Below are 14,225 nucleotides of genomic sequence, written 5' to 3'. Positions count from 1 at the left end.
ACATACGCTTCAGGTTACATACGCTTCAGGTTACAGACTCTGCTAACCCAGAAATAGTGCTTCAGGTTAAGAACTTTGCTTCAGGATAAGAACAGAAATCGGGCTCCGGCGGCGCGGCAGCAGCAGGAGACCCCATTAGCTAAAGTGGTGCTTCAGGTTAAGAACAGTTTCAGATTAAGTACTTAACCCGAGGTACCACTGTAGTAACTTTTGGCTAAAGGCCAATACAGTGGAACCTTGGTTCTCAAACGCCTTGGTACTCAAACAAGTTGGAACCCAAACACTGCAAACCTGGAAGTACCATATTTTTCCGTCTATAAGATGCCCCCATCTATAAGACGCCGCCTATTTTGGGGGCCTCCAAATTTAGAAAATAGGGGGGATTAAGCTTTTGGGGAGGATTATTTGGGGGGAATGCTGAAAATTGCTCACCCGCCAGAACGTAGCACTCAACTGCTCGCATTGCAGTTGCCTTATCACTGCCATTAGCCCTTCTGCTTGCTGCGACAAGGGTAGCAATCTATTGGCTGTCGCAGCAGCAAACAGGAGGGCTAATAGCGGCGATCAGGCAGCTGTGATGCAAGCAGTTGTGTGCTGCGTTCTGGCAGGTGAGCGATTTTTGGGATCCCCCCCCCCAACAATCAAGTGGCCAATGCCGACAATCGCTCACCCGCCGGAACGAAGTGCGAGCCCGAGATTGTAAGTGGCAATTGTAAGTGATGTGAGCAGTTGTGTGCTGTGCTCTGGCAGGTGAGTGATTTTTTGTATCCCCCCCCCCCAATAAAGTGGCCAATCGCCGCTTACAATCTCGGGCTTGCACCAAAAATCCATTCAAACATCCCCCCCCCAGCACTACTCGTGTATAAGATGAGCCTAAATTCTGAACCTTATTTTTGGGTCGAAAAAGCTCGTCTTATACACCGAAAAATATGGTAAGTGTTCCGGTTTGCAAACTTTTTTCGGAAGCTGAATGTGCTCCGTTTTGAGTGCCACACGTCCGTTTTTGAGTGTTACGCTGAGATCTGTCTGTTTTTGCTATTTATTTTGCGTTTTTCTTTTTGCAGCTTTTTTTGTGTGACTGCGTGGAACCCAGTTCAGCTACTGATTGATTGCTTGTTTGACTGCAGTAAATTGTTTATTGCTTTACACACATTTATTCTGCTCTTTGCTTTACGCACTTTAAGGAGCACGCGGCTCCTGCGGGCTTTTCTATGAGGAGGGAACAGAAGCGCTGAATCGTGACCCACGCTGCAAACGTGTCTCCCGCACGAATCATGTTTGCAACCCGAGCGTTCACTGTACTAGATAGTAGTGAGTCATGAGAAAACTGCATCCGAGTAGTTACCCATTAACACTCCTTGCGGCAACCGACCAACTGACAAAATTGTCTGCCACACAGAGGCAATTAGTCCTCTCAGAATGTTGGACTTGACTGACAGCTTTATATCCCACAAAATGGAGCTTTTCTGTGGCTGTACTCACTTATGTGGAATACCAGCACCCCTTTTTGTAGCAGCTTGTGGCAGGAATGTTGCGCTGGTACTCTCAACACTTTTATCTATATATGCATACTGGCATCCAATTTTTATACTCCCTCCCCAAAAAAACACTGTTCTTAAGTATGTAATTTCATGTGATACAGACATGGTGACATTTTACGCCTGGTGATATTTAATTTCCATCATCTTATATTCTCTCCTAGTATGATGGTTGTGAATCCTCAATCTGATTTCATCCATGCCTTAGAAAACTAAGCAGGGGTTCAGTCTCGAATAGCTTCCTTTCGTCATTCATCAATTCTTATTACAATCAGTGTCTGCGTAATTGAAATTCTTTATCAGCAACTGCTCTACATACCTTGAGCACTTCCTCATCTAATTTTTCAGCTATTCAGCTCTGCGGTAGTTTCCCCTGGACATTTTTTTTTTTTACCCGTTCTTTAATTACAATTCAGCTGTCGAGAATTTGGCAACAAACCTCTATATAGAATAATACATAGTTATGAGACCCAGTTTGGTGATGCTCCCATTCACTTCCATCGGAAACTTTGCTTCAGTAAGGCAGGAAAGGAAGATAGGCCCATCTATCTTAGTCCGCCGTGTGTCTCCAGCAATTGAATCCTAAAATGAATAGAAACAAGGTTATTTAAAACTGATGGGTATTGGTAGTGCTCTGTTAGACGTTGTGAGCCTAGCCTTTATGGCCGATTTTAGAGAATACAGCTGTACTTTATGGTCTGTAAAACTAAGCAAAGGTGTCTGCTGTTAATGGTGGCAAGTATAAATGATCCACAACATCATTTTATTCACTGCTTCCCTTACCATCTGTTGGTGCAAGCAGACTTTGCCAGGTGTTATAGTTTCATTGCATCTCTCCCTTCCACTCCCATTTGCCCCACCCCATTTGTCTTGGTATATATTGACTCTAAGGCTTCATCTGAATCATTAGATCATATCAATACTGTTATGTATTGAAGTTCTTACCCTGGCCACCAGGGGTATTGTGTATATAGTTTTCACTCAGGTCCACATAAGTTAATTTAGGCGGGAAACCCTGGGTTGTTGTTGTTACAATGTTGACAGCCGGCTGCCTATAAAAGCAGGCTGGCTGAGCTGTTCAGTTCAGTTCCAGCTTAATAATAATAATAATAATAATAATAATAATAATAATAATAATATTTATACCCCGCCCTCCCCAGCCAAGACAGGGCTCAGGGCGGCTAACAACCAATAATAAAAACAAGTTGGTTAAAATACAGTTTAAAAGATTAAGATACAACATTAAAATATTAGGATGCAGCCTCTTCACAGGAGGAGAAAGGAAAAAGAAAGAGGAGGAGGGAATCAAACTGATTCTAAGCCAAAGGCCAGGTGGAACAACTCTGTCTTACAGGCCCCGCGGAGAGAAATCAGATCCTGCAGGGCCCTGGTCTCATGAGACAGAGCATTCCACCAGGCTGGAGCCAGTGTTGAGAAGGCCCTGGCTCTGGTTGGCCCAGGACCTCTAGGGTGTTGCTATATATGGACCTTAAGGTCCTCCATGGGGCATACCAGGAGAGGCGGTCCCATAGGTACGAGGGTCCTAGGCCGTGAAGGGCTGTAAAGGTCAAAACCAGCACCTTAAATCTGACCCTGTACTCCACCGGGAGCCAGTGCAGCTGGAAAAGCACTGGGTGAATATGCTCCCATGGCAGAGACCCCATGAGGAGCCTCGCTACAGCATTCTGCACCCGCTGGAGTTTCTGGGACAGCTTTAAGGGCAGCCCCGCGTAGAGCGAATTACAGTAGTCAAGCCTGGAGGTGACCATCGCATGGATCACTGTGGCCAGGTCGGAGCGGGAAAGGTAAGGGACCAACTGCTTGATGCGGCGAAGGTGGAAAGATGTCGCCTTGGCTTTGTTGTAACCTGTGCCTCCATGGAAAGGGAGTTGTCAAGGATTACACCCAAACTCTTAACGGAAGGCAATGGCACTAATTGGGCCCCCGCAAGAGAAGGGAATTGGTCCCTCATCCACGTAACATCCCAATCCAGCCAGAGGACCTCTGTCTTTGAAGGATTTAGTTTCAATTTAGCTTACTATAAAGAACAACCACTTGGAGAAATCTCTGTGTCGTCTGCTATGTCCACTCACAACTTAATAAATACAGTGGTACCTCTGGTTACGAACTTAATTCGTTCCGGAGGTCCGTTCTTAAGCTAAAACCATTTTTATCCTGAGGTGTGCTTTCACTAATGGGGCATCCCACTGCACGCGCATCTCTGGCACACAATTTCCATTTACATCCCAGGGCAAAGTTTGCATCCAGGAGCACCCACTTCGGGGTTAGCGGAGTTCGTAACCTGAAGCATTCGTAACCTGAAGCATTCATAACCAGAAGCATTCGTAACCAGAGGTACCACTGTATGTGAGAGCTAATTGCATACCGCCCAACTGTCTCATTTTAAGCGGGACATCCCAGATTGACAGAAGCCACCCCGGCTTCTGATCTCAATCCCAGATGTCCCATTTTGGTTCCCGGACTCTGGCTGTGCCAAAGCATGGATCCAAAAGACGGGGGTGCTTTTTTTCATACTGCCCTTTGGCTCAAGTCAGTTCGCTCAATATCAAAGTGCAGGGAATGGGAAGAAAGAAAGCAATACAGTGGTATCTCAGGTTAAGAACTTAATTTGTTCTGGAGGTCCGTTCTTAACCTGAAACTGTTCTTAACCTGAAGCACCACTTTAGCTAATGGCGCCTCCCATTGCCGCCGTACCACCATCGTACGATTTCTGTATCATTCTGAAGCAAAGTTCTTAACCCGAGGTACTATTTCTGGGTTAGCAGAGTCTGTAACCTGAAGCATCTGTAACCCAAGGTACCACTGTACATACCTTGGCCCTGGGCATCACCACTCTTCTTCCTACTTCCGAAGGTGGAGGCTGTGCTGGCTAGCTGGCACAACTTCTCCCAAGGCTGCAGAGGAGGAGGTCATGGATGAAGATGGGGGTTTGCCTCCAAGTACTGTACTTTTTGGAACAATGACAATGACACCTGTCATACCCCACACCCCTTCTCCTCTCCTGTTGCTATAATGCCAGCTTTCACCTTGGGGGAGAGAGACAATTCAGTTCACAGGCTACAGGGTGCTCAGAAGCCTTTCAACACATCGAAACCTTGCTTTGTGATCCTCGGCTAACTCCTCATATTAAAAACAGGATTCCATTGTCAGATGCTGATGCACCCAGGTCCAATTAAACACACAAACGTGAGATAACAGCAACAGCCCATTTTTTAATATTAAAAAAAAAAAACCTTTCAAAGTTAAAGCATAATTAGCAACTTGGTCCAGCTTGTTCCTACTTTCACAGTTCTGCATTTTTCTGTGCTGTGGGGCTTTCCATTTCCACCACGAACGACAGTAATGAAACAGCTAGCAACTGTTTTCCGAAGCAATTGTTCTTCCTCGTTTCCTCTGCTCCCATGGATGGGGATGTGTAGCTGACAGCTATTGTGCCATGTTCAATCTTGAGGGGTCCTGCCTGGGTAAAGGGGGAGTGGGATGCAATGGTATCTCTCACGCAGGACTCTGAAACGCTCATGGGAAAAGGTCACAGCATGTTGTCATTATTTTCTCAGAACCTGAAGCCTGGAAGGTGAATTCTCTGTAGATATATATAGATGGCAAATACCCTGAAACAGTTTGAGGAAGGAATATGAGGTCGCAATCAGAAGAGGAAGGTTCTCAGAGGCATAGCATCAAAGAAGCAGGAAGCATTCAATTACTAACACCCCTACTATGCTTCTACCTTGAAACACAATGTCAATGAAGTCTTTCTGTAAGCATCTCAGCCAACAAAAACTAATGACCTGGTCTTCTTGGACACCACAGGGCCTCTACTACTGCAAATGGTTAGCTGCGTCCTCAAGGTGTTGGCCATGTGGGGGCAGGAATCAGGTCCCTTATCCAAACTACATTACATTACATTAGTCCAAATGTAAGCTTCCTATAAGACTTGGGAATTATTAATGTAGTCTTAGATATCTCACTACATTTCAAACAGATGCATGTTTTGCTGAATGAAATTCAATCTAGGCATGTGCCATGCTTCTTTCAAAAAACTATGTGGGCTCCAATAATACATCTTGCAACATAACAGGTATCTAATTAAATGTCAACTCACCAACCACTGGTCTCCCAGTGGCCACTTTAAATAGCTATTCATGTCAGGTTTATTTCTCTGGCCAGCTATTTCCACAAACAGGACTGAGCTTTGTACATGTCACTGCAATGACCCAAAATATAGCCATGAAGTGGCATACAATAATTATTTCCTGAGAATAGTTATTTATATTTTTCATAAGTTTAGACTGTCAGCCAAAATAGCATGTATTAAACTTTCAATAACAGCAGTAATTCTACCAGTCAGTTGCTACAGTAGCAACAGGATTTTGTTCAATCCAGCCTTCATAGATGAATTTGAGGAAGCATTTGCACAGCCTAAAATATCATGCACAGGGATGAAAGCATGCAGACCATCTCCATGTAACCAAGTCGTTGAGAGAGAGTGCAAGATACCCTGATGAAGGGTGACAGGACAACCAGCAGCAGGAAAGACTCGCTGAAAATATGAGAGGCCTTGTTCACCTCTCATTAATTGGAAATGGTAATTCCTAGGTATAGCGAGTTATTTCATGCCAGAGAGCATAGGACGTATTATTTCTGCTGCCTCTTGAATTCAATGTGCATCAAGAAGAAACCACATAAAAATTCTGCATCTTCTAGCTTTCATTTCTTGTCAGGGATCATAGGACTGTAATTTATTCTGTCCCAAAATTCAAAAGGAAGGACGGAAGAAGGAAGGAAGGAAGGGCAAAGCATTTCTCACCCATTAACCAAAATGACATATTTACAAGTTGTCCATCTTTAGCATGCCATTGCCATCTACTAGGGGTGCACAATGGTTCTGTGTGAACCCAGAGACAAATCAGAGTGATATGGGGAATATGTTTGTATTTCAGAGGTGGATTGTCTGTTAGCAGTGCCTCTTGAGGTGGACGAAGGTCTCCCTAAGCTTCCAAATGACTTGGAGGTTTAAGCTCTGTACAAAAAGAATGACCACTGCTTCCTTCAAGAAATGAAACTAAACTGAATGGGGAACATCCAGAGTTCAAGAGGGGTGGGGAGGAAACTTTCATTTTGATAGGATCATGTCTACATTTTAATCATACTGGATTATTTTCCAGGTCAATCCAATCTCAGCAATCTGGGAAAGGGATTAAAAACTGTATTGATTTTTTAAAAAAACAACAACACCCTGTATTTCCCCCATTGATCTGTATCTTTCCCTATGAAAGTCAATGGAGAATCTTCATTGTGTCTAAACAAATACATGAGGGCCACCACCAGTGGGTCACTCCTGGGGCTGACATTTTTCCTGCCCTGGTCTTTCCTGGGAATCCACAGTCCATTCTCCACCTTCACCACCCACTCCCCAGTGATTGTACAGCAATGCGCCCTCCAGAAGAACTATTGCATTTTGAAATTTGGCAGGTTTTTATTTCTCAGAACGGATCACCCTGCTTGCAAATTGCATCCAATTCTGGCAGAAAATCTATTTTCTTTTTTTTAAAAAAGAAATAATCAGATTATAAATTTGTCCTACACACACATAAAAATAATCTGCGGAGGTTTTTTGCTTACAGTTTGGCAGGCTTACAGGGAGGGTCTCATGTTCCTATGAATATGATATGTGCTGGTCAAAAGGGAGGGAATTATAGCCATTTTTATTTCTATTGTAGTGAATGCAGAGCACAGATTAAGTCAGAAACACACTGGAATATATATATATATATATATATATATATATATATATATATATATATATTTGCAGAAATACATGGTGAATACATGGTGAATTTTGAGGCATGTGCACATCGCACACCCCTGACATTTATGTCCTTTCCTGAAAGTCACTGTCCTGAAGGAGTTGGGAGGAGTGGAAGGAATGGTGCTTCATCCATTGTTTATTTCCTGTGCATTCTTTAAACTTTAAAATGAAATGCCTTGTGTCTCTCACTCCCCAGCTAGGAAAAATGGAGAAGAAAAATTGATTGATTTGAAGGTGTTCATCAATTATAAGTGGCAATTGTAAAACATGTGTAAGCTGTGTGTGTGTGTGTGTGTGATAGAGAGAGAAAATACACATGAGCATGAAAGGAAAAGAGAGATTTGACAGATGTACACAGAAGTGTGGATAGCATAGAACAGTAGGTCTTTGAAATAAGTTAAAAATAGTAAGTAAAGATATGTAAAAAAAAAAAATCACCAAGAAGAAAAGTAAATAGAACAAAGATTCTTGTGACAGTGACACTTTAAAGGCGAACAGATTCAAGCTTTTATGGACTAGAGTCTAGCTCATCAGATGCAGTAGAATCTCTGTTCAGTAGAGCACCCCTGCAAAACAATAATCACAAATCTGACATCGGAAATGATGATTTGTTCTCATTTGAACATTGCACCTGCCAAATATGGCTTTATATGGAACTATTCATGACATCTACAGCCGTCTTTATGTACAAATAGCTTGTGTCTTGGGGTCTTCAATCAGATTGCATGGGGACCTCTTGCCACTCATGTCTTCTTTTTCTTCCTCCTACCGCTTCCTCACTGGGGAAGTGGGGGGTTAAATTTCCTAGGATAGTCTACTAGCCAGGGATTAAAGAGAAAAAAAATATTGCATGTTGAAATGGGATGGAATGAATACTTGCCTGCTAGTAGGGACACATCCCTTTATTTTTAAACCCCCGCCCCCAGCCAAGTCTCTTGGTTGCTTCTGCTGCAACAGCGACCCCTCAAAGGAAATAGGAAGGGTTCCCCACTTCCCCACTTCAGATTAATGTGAAATGATTGTCAAGCTACTGTAATTTTTTTCAGCAAAGTGTGACTAAATAATTTGAAAAGAAACATATTTCTGCCATGAAAAAGCTAATTATTTATAAAATGCAATCACAGATTGCAAATATGACAACTTCAGCTTTCAATAGAAATGGTAAATGGATCACTTCCGTGGAAACAAGGGTTGTTTTCTTCTTTCTTCATATGCCGTCAATTAGGGATATATATATATATATATATATATATTTGCTTTCGTAGATTTTCACGGGTACAGGAATGCAGGTTTTGGTGTCCTCGGGTGTCTTCCCGTGTAAAAGTTGGGGTGTCTAGGCGACGTTTCGACGAGGTCTCACTCGTCATCTTCAGGCTGGTTCAAGAGTTCAAGACACGAAGGCTTTAGCAACTAATCCACACCTAATGACCCACCTAAGTGGGATTCAGGAAATCACTCAAGAAATCACTCAAGATATCCCTCAAGTAATTAAGGAACAAAAGAAGAAAAGGCACACTAGCCTGGGAACCTCCTCTCTGCCCAGAACATTGGAGGCTATACACCACACCTCCTCAACAGTATTTATAGGAACTCAAACACTGAGATCCTGCTCTGTTCCAGTAACAAGAAGCCGAAAGCACCAGCCTGAAGATGACGAGTGAGACCTCGTCGAAACGTCGCCTAGACACCCCAACTTTTACACGGGAAGACACCCGAGGACACCAAAACCTGCATATATATATATATATATATATATAGCTTTTTGATATGAAATATCAAAGTTTTGCCCAAACCCAGCAAAGGAAAACCACCTGTGGAAGCCAGGTAGCAAGTTGCTGGATTGGTAAATGCACAGGCAGACTAGCTTCATAATCTTCATTAGTGTCAATGGGTCTCCCCTGAGCAAAACTTAGTTGAGCACCACCTTTCGCTCCCGTGAAGCATCTGGTTGGATGATGATGATGATTAGAGTTGCCATCCTGCAACCTGGACCCTGGACCCTCAAAGCTATTGCTGTGGAAGATAAGCTACTGTCAGGAACTGGAATCAAGAGGAAGAGGAATTGTGGAGATCGCCTCCCCCTTCTCCTGTAGCTGACAGGGTGGAGGGAGGCCAGTTTGAATTACAGCTGAGCTATGAAGGAGATAACTAGGCAGAGTTACAAAGTGTTAGAAGAAGAAGCATGGAGGGAGATAGCCCAGATAGTGGACACTTCATCAGACAGCATAGATGATCTGCTGTCCCCTAGAACGCGACATTTGTTAAGTGTGCAAGAGCAATGAATGCAAAGACTTTTGACCACAGGGGGCCTCTGTAGGGTCAGGTGCTGCTGGGAAAGAGGGAAGGGGGAGGATCCAGAATGAGCAACTCCATCATGGGGAAAGGACTGAATTCATTGTCTTCTACTGTAATGACTGAATAAATCATAAGTAAGAGCTGGTGGGAAGGTAAACGGTGTTTCAGTGCGCTGCTCTGGTTCACCAGAAGCGGCTTAGTCATGCTGGCCACATGACCCAGAAGCTGTACACCGGCTCCCTCGGCCAATAAAGCGAGATGAGTGCCACAACCCCAGAGTCAGTCACAACTGGACCTAATGGTCAAGGGTCCCTTTACCCTTTACCTTTAAGAGCTTTATTGTTCCTCCGATTCCAGAAATTATCGGGGGGAGGCAGAGAATTCCTCAAGCCTGACAGATACCTAAAGGCAGCTTTACCTGTCCATTTCTATTCCACTCTTGTCGCCCATTAAGTGCACACTTATTATTGAGTAATGTCAACGGAACCCATAATAAATAAATAATCAAGGAAGACCCTTGCGTATATGTTGGCTGCAATCCTTCACACAAGTACAGGGGCGTAAGTTCCAGCAATCTCACTGTGACTTGCTCGATAGGACTGGACCATTGCATACCTATGCCTGGGTTTCAAGAAGGCAACCTGATCGACAGTGAAGGAATGGAATGTATCTGTGTATTGCCAGTAGGGATGGGGAAAACTCCTCAAGTTTTTATGGGAGTACAGAACATAAATATAGTGCAGATGGCCAGGGGGCAGATGATACAACCACTTTGCTGAGGCTAAGCAAGTCTGAGTCTAGCTAGTACCTTGCTGGGAGACTCCCTGAACACTCCCTGTATGCTGCCTCAACTTCCATTATAGAAGTGAAGTGGAATCTAAATGTGCTAAACAAAAAGTAGAATGAAAAAAGTATAAGAAGGTTTCTAATAATTGTTGGAAGTGTAGACAGGTAGATGGATCTCTTTTTCATATGTGGTGAACTTGTAAGAAAGTGAGGGTGTTCTGGGAAATGATATATGATGAGATAAAAAAAGATGTTTAAGGTGATTCTAAAAAAAAAAACCATCCCAAACTCTGAAGCTTTTCTCTTAGGGCTTATAGGGTCAGAAGTTCCAAAAAAGATAGTTATGCTGTTTATGTATGGAACAACAACAAGGAATCTTTATGCACAAAAATGGAAGGAAGAAGACGTTCCCACCAAAGAAGAATGGATCAACAAGGGTATAAACTATGATGAACTGGCAAAGTTAACAGCCAAAATAAGAGACCCTAATGACGACTGTTTTATGGAAGAATGGAAACCGTTTTTGAACTACTTAAGGAAATACTACAGTCTGCTGAATTGGCGAGCAGGATTTGAACTATGAACAACATAAAGAATCAGAGAATTGTTGTTATGTTATGAGAGACTGGACTGTTTTAGCTACCTTATCTGCACATCTCTAGTGAGTCATGGAGCCCAGATGCAGAACATCTGAAGTCCCTTATGCAGGAAATGTGGCTGAAACATACATTACTCAAGACACCAGGAGACCTTAGGAATGCATGTCATGTTTACACTATTTCCCCACCTCCCATCTTGATGGCTTTGAGCTATGGCTCTTCCACATGTTCATAATTTATTGTTCAAGGGGTTCACTCTATTTGTATTTGATTTCTTCTGAAATTCAGTTTAGCGAGGGGATTTTCTTAGATTAGGTGTGAAATTGGAGCATGCCGCTTCTCTGCAGATCTCAGTACCTTCAGTGCATGTCTACCACCCATGTGGGATTGTGAGGATAAAAAAACAAAACTCCACCCTACCTCTGCCAAGAGTGCAACCTTTTAAAAAGAGAGTCTTCCAGCTATTTTAGTCTTGCACATAATAAAGCAGCTAGATAACAATACACTGTCATTTTCTATTGCTTTTTGGCTTTGGGGAGTAGGGGAGAGAACTGTAGGCACATACAATTTAACCATTCACCTAACATCCATAAGTGCTCCAAAAGTAGGTTACAAGAAACATGTTATTCAAAGAGTATATTGTGTAGGATTATTAACTAAATATTGCATGTTTCTTGTTACCGTCTTGGGCATCAGGAAGTCTGATGTCATTTCTAATGGATGAGAGAGAGAGAGAGAGAGACCCACCGTATGCATTCAATAACAAGAACAAAATCAGAAGTTGACGAATAAGTTGTAAAATAATTCTCTTTGTCCAGGTGGGTCTTTATTGTGGTTGCTTTGTGGGTGTGAAGGAAATTTTCCCTAGGGCTAGGCCAATGCCTCCACAGCCTCGCTTCTTGCTGTTATTCTGCTGATGTATAGCATGCCCACGGCTCCACAGGAGGTGGGTCACTGATACGGGTCACTAATGAATGTTGAATGGTTGTTGCAATTGTGTAAAGACATGAGAGTACTTGTATTGTGTCCTATGCAGGTTTATCAGAACAACAAATCACATTTAGCTTTGCTTAATTCTGAAGGGTGTAAGCAAAGAACGAAGCACTTAATGATAAAGTTACATCGTGCAAGGGATTGTATCCAGAGAGGGCTCATTAAAGTGTCCTACATACCAGGTAAAGAAACCTGCATAACGTGCCCACAGCTCCTTTGGTCGCTGAAACGGGACAGCGGCTCTGCGTTTGCCAGGGCCACCCTGACATATTTGTAGGCAGTAATATGTGTGAGGAATCCTGCACTCAGTTTTCTAGGGAGCCTGGAATGCTAGACTGCATATGGAAGCTCTCTGTTGCGAGTGGAGAGATCACATTGAAACAAGGAGGAGAGGAGATAAAAATACACTGTAATCTGGGTCACTTTCAACATCCAGTCTCTATTAGATATCTCACAGAATCGTACAACCAAGACATCTCGGATGCTGTTCTTTCAGTAAGTAAATTCTAGAGCAGACCAAGATTATTCAACCCTCGTGGAAGATGATTTAGAGGAAGACAAGGAAGAGGAACACAGAAGAAAGAGTATCAAAGAGATCTAGTATTTAAAATATTCTTTCAGTGGCAGTGGTTTTCTCACAAACAAAACAGCCCAATTCAGGTATTGGGAATTCAGGACCATCAAAATAAAATGAAATGTGTAGGTGTCATTTTAAAATGTTAGTCTTTGTTTATGATACATTCATTGTAAACATAACCCGGTTTTAAAGACTATTGATACAATGACTGTTTCCACATGTGACTTAACCCATAGTTTAATATGCAAGCTTTAGGGTCATGATCTCTCTCTCTTCCCAACTCCTCTGGCAAGGTCATGAGGAAGATGCCTTCCATTTTCAGCTAACCACGGCTTAGTAATATCTCTGAACTCAGACTGTGCTTGGTGTGAACAATGGTGTACCGCAACACTTAATTATCAGATCACACTTAATTATCCTGGTTTGTTTCAATAAGCTGCAGTTAATACTAACCACAATTCCTGGTTTAGACCTCAATTGGTTGCAGGTTCGATCTCCACAAGAGCAATGGACTCATAAACTGGTGAACCGGGTTCGCTTCACCACTCCTCCACATGCAGCTGCTGGGTGACCTTGGGCCAGTCACACTTCTCTGAAGTCTCTCAACCTCACTCACCTCACAGTGTGTTAGTTGTGGGGGAGGAAGGGAAAGGAGATTGTGAGCTGCTTTGAGACTCCTTAGGGTAGTGATAAAGCAGGATATCAAGTCCAAACTCCTCCTCCTCCTCCTCTTCTTCTCAGGGTCCCTTCCAACTCTAAAATTTTATGATTCTATGACCTGCTATGTTTCCCTCACCACTCCTAAATATTTGCATCTCAGAAAAACATAAACCGAAGGAAGAAATCCATCAGTTGATTAATCATATATTTGATTAGGTATAGCAATATGGTGTCATTTAAGAAAGACCCCATTTGAACACAGCTGTCTCTCCCTTTCCATCTCTTCTCATGATAAAACACCTTAAAGAGGCATATGCCATCAAACTAACAAGCTGTGAGATGAGCTTTGTCACTTAGATTTTGTAGAACACTTGTTCTTTCAGAATCTCAAACCTCATGTTGATGGTGGTGGAGGAAGAGGTCAACAGTGGAACTGCATAGAGCATTACTGCTTAAATTTTACATTATATCTAATGTAAGTTTTTTGCTTAAACCACACTTATTTGGATTAGTCATTATTTATTCCAGCTTTATCTTAACTTTCTTTTAATGAAGCTATACTAATCACTTTTAATCAAAATCAAGAATGAATACATGGGTCTTAATCCAATTTAACTCGCGTAGGCTTAAAACGTACACCTTCAGTTAATCTTGATCAATAATTCCATGTAGACAAGTCGTGAGCAAATGTTATAGGATATCTATTCCTGTCTCTGCTTTTCCCACTCCACGTCACCCGTCCGAGGTTAGCAAAACACTGTGTTGCTGCATTTCATTCTGAGCACATCTCTGCTAAATTCTAACACAACTGAGATTAACATAACAAAGTCATCAGTGTATCACGGGTCAATGTACTGCTCAGCCATTAACACTGGTAAAGCTTAGTAGTCTGAGTGAAAAACCTTGAGAGTCCCATTGGCATAAGTAGGATGCTTTGATTTTTGCCA

The sequence above is a fragment of the Podarcis tiliguerta genome, assembly GCF_965153285.1.
Source record: "Podarcis tiliguerta genome assembly, chromosome: 17".
NCBI classification, from domain to species: Eukaryota; Metazoa; Chordata; class Lepidosauria; order Squamata; family Lacertidae; genus Podarcis; species Podarcis tiliguerta.
The sequence above is the reverse complement of the archived record's forward strand: the minus strand, read 5'-3'. Positions refer to the sequence as shown.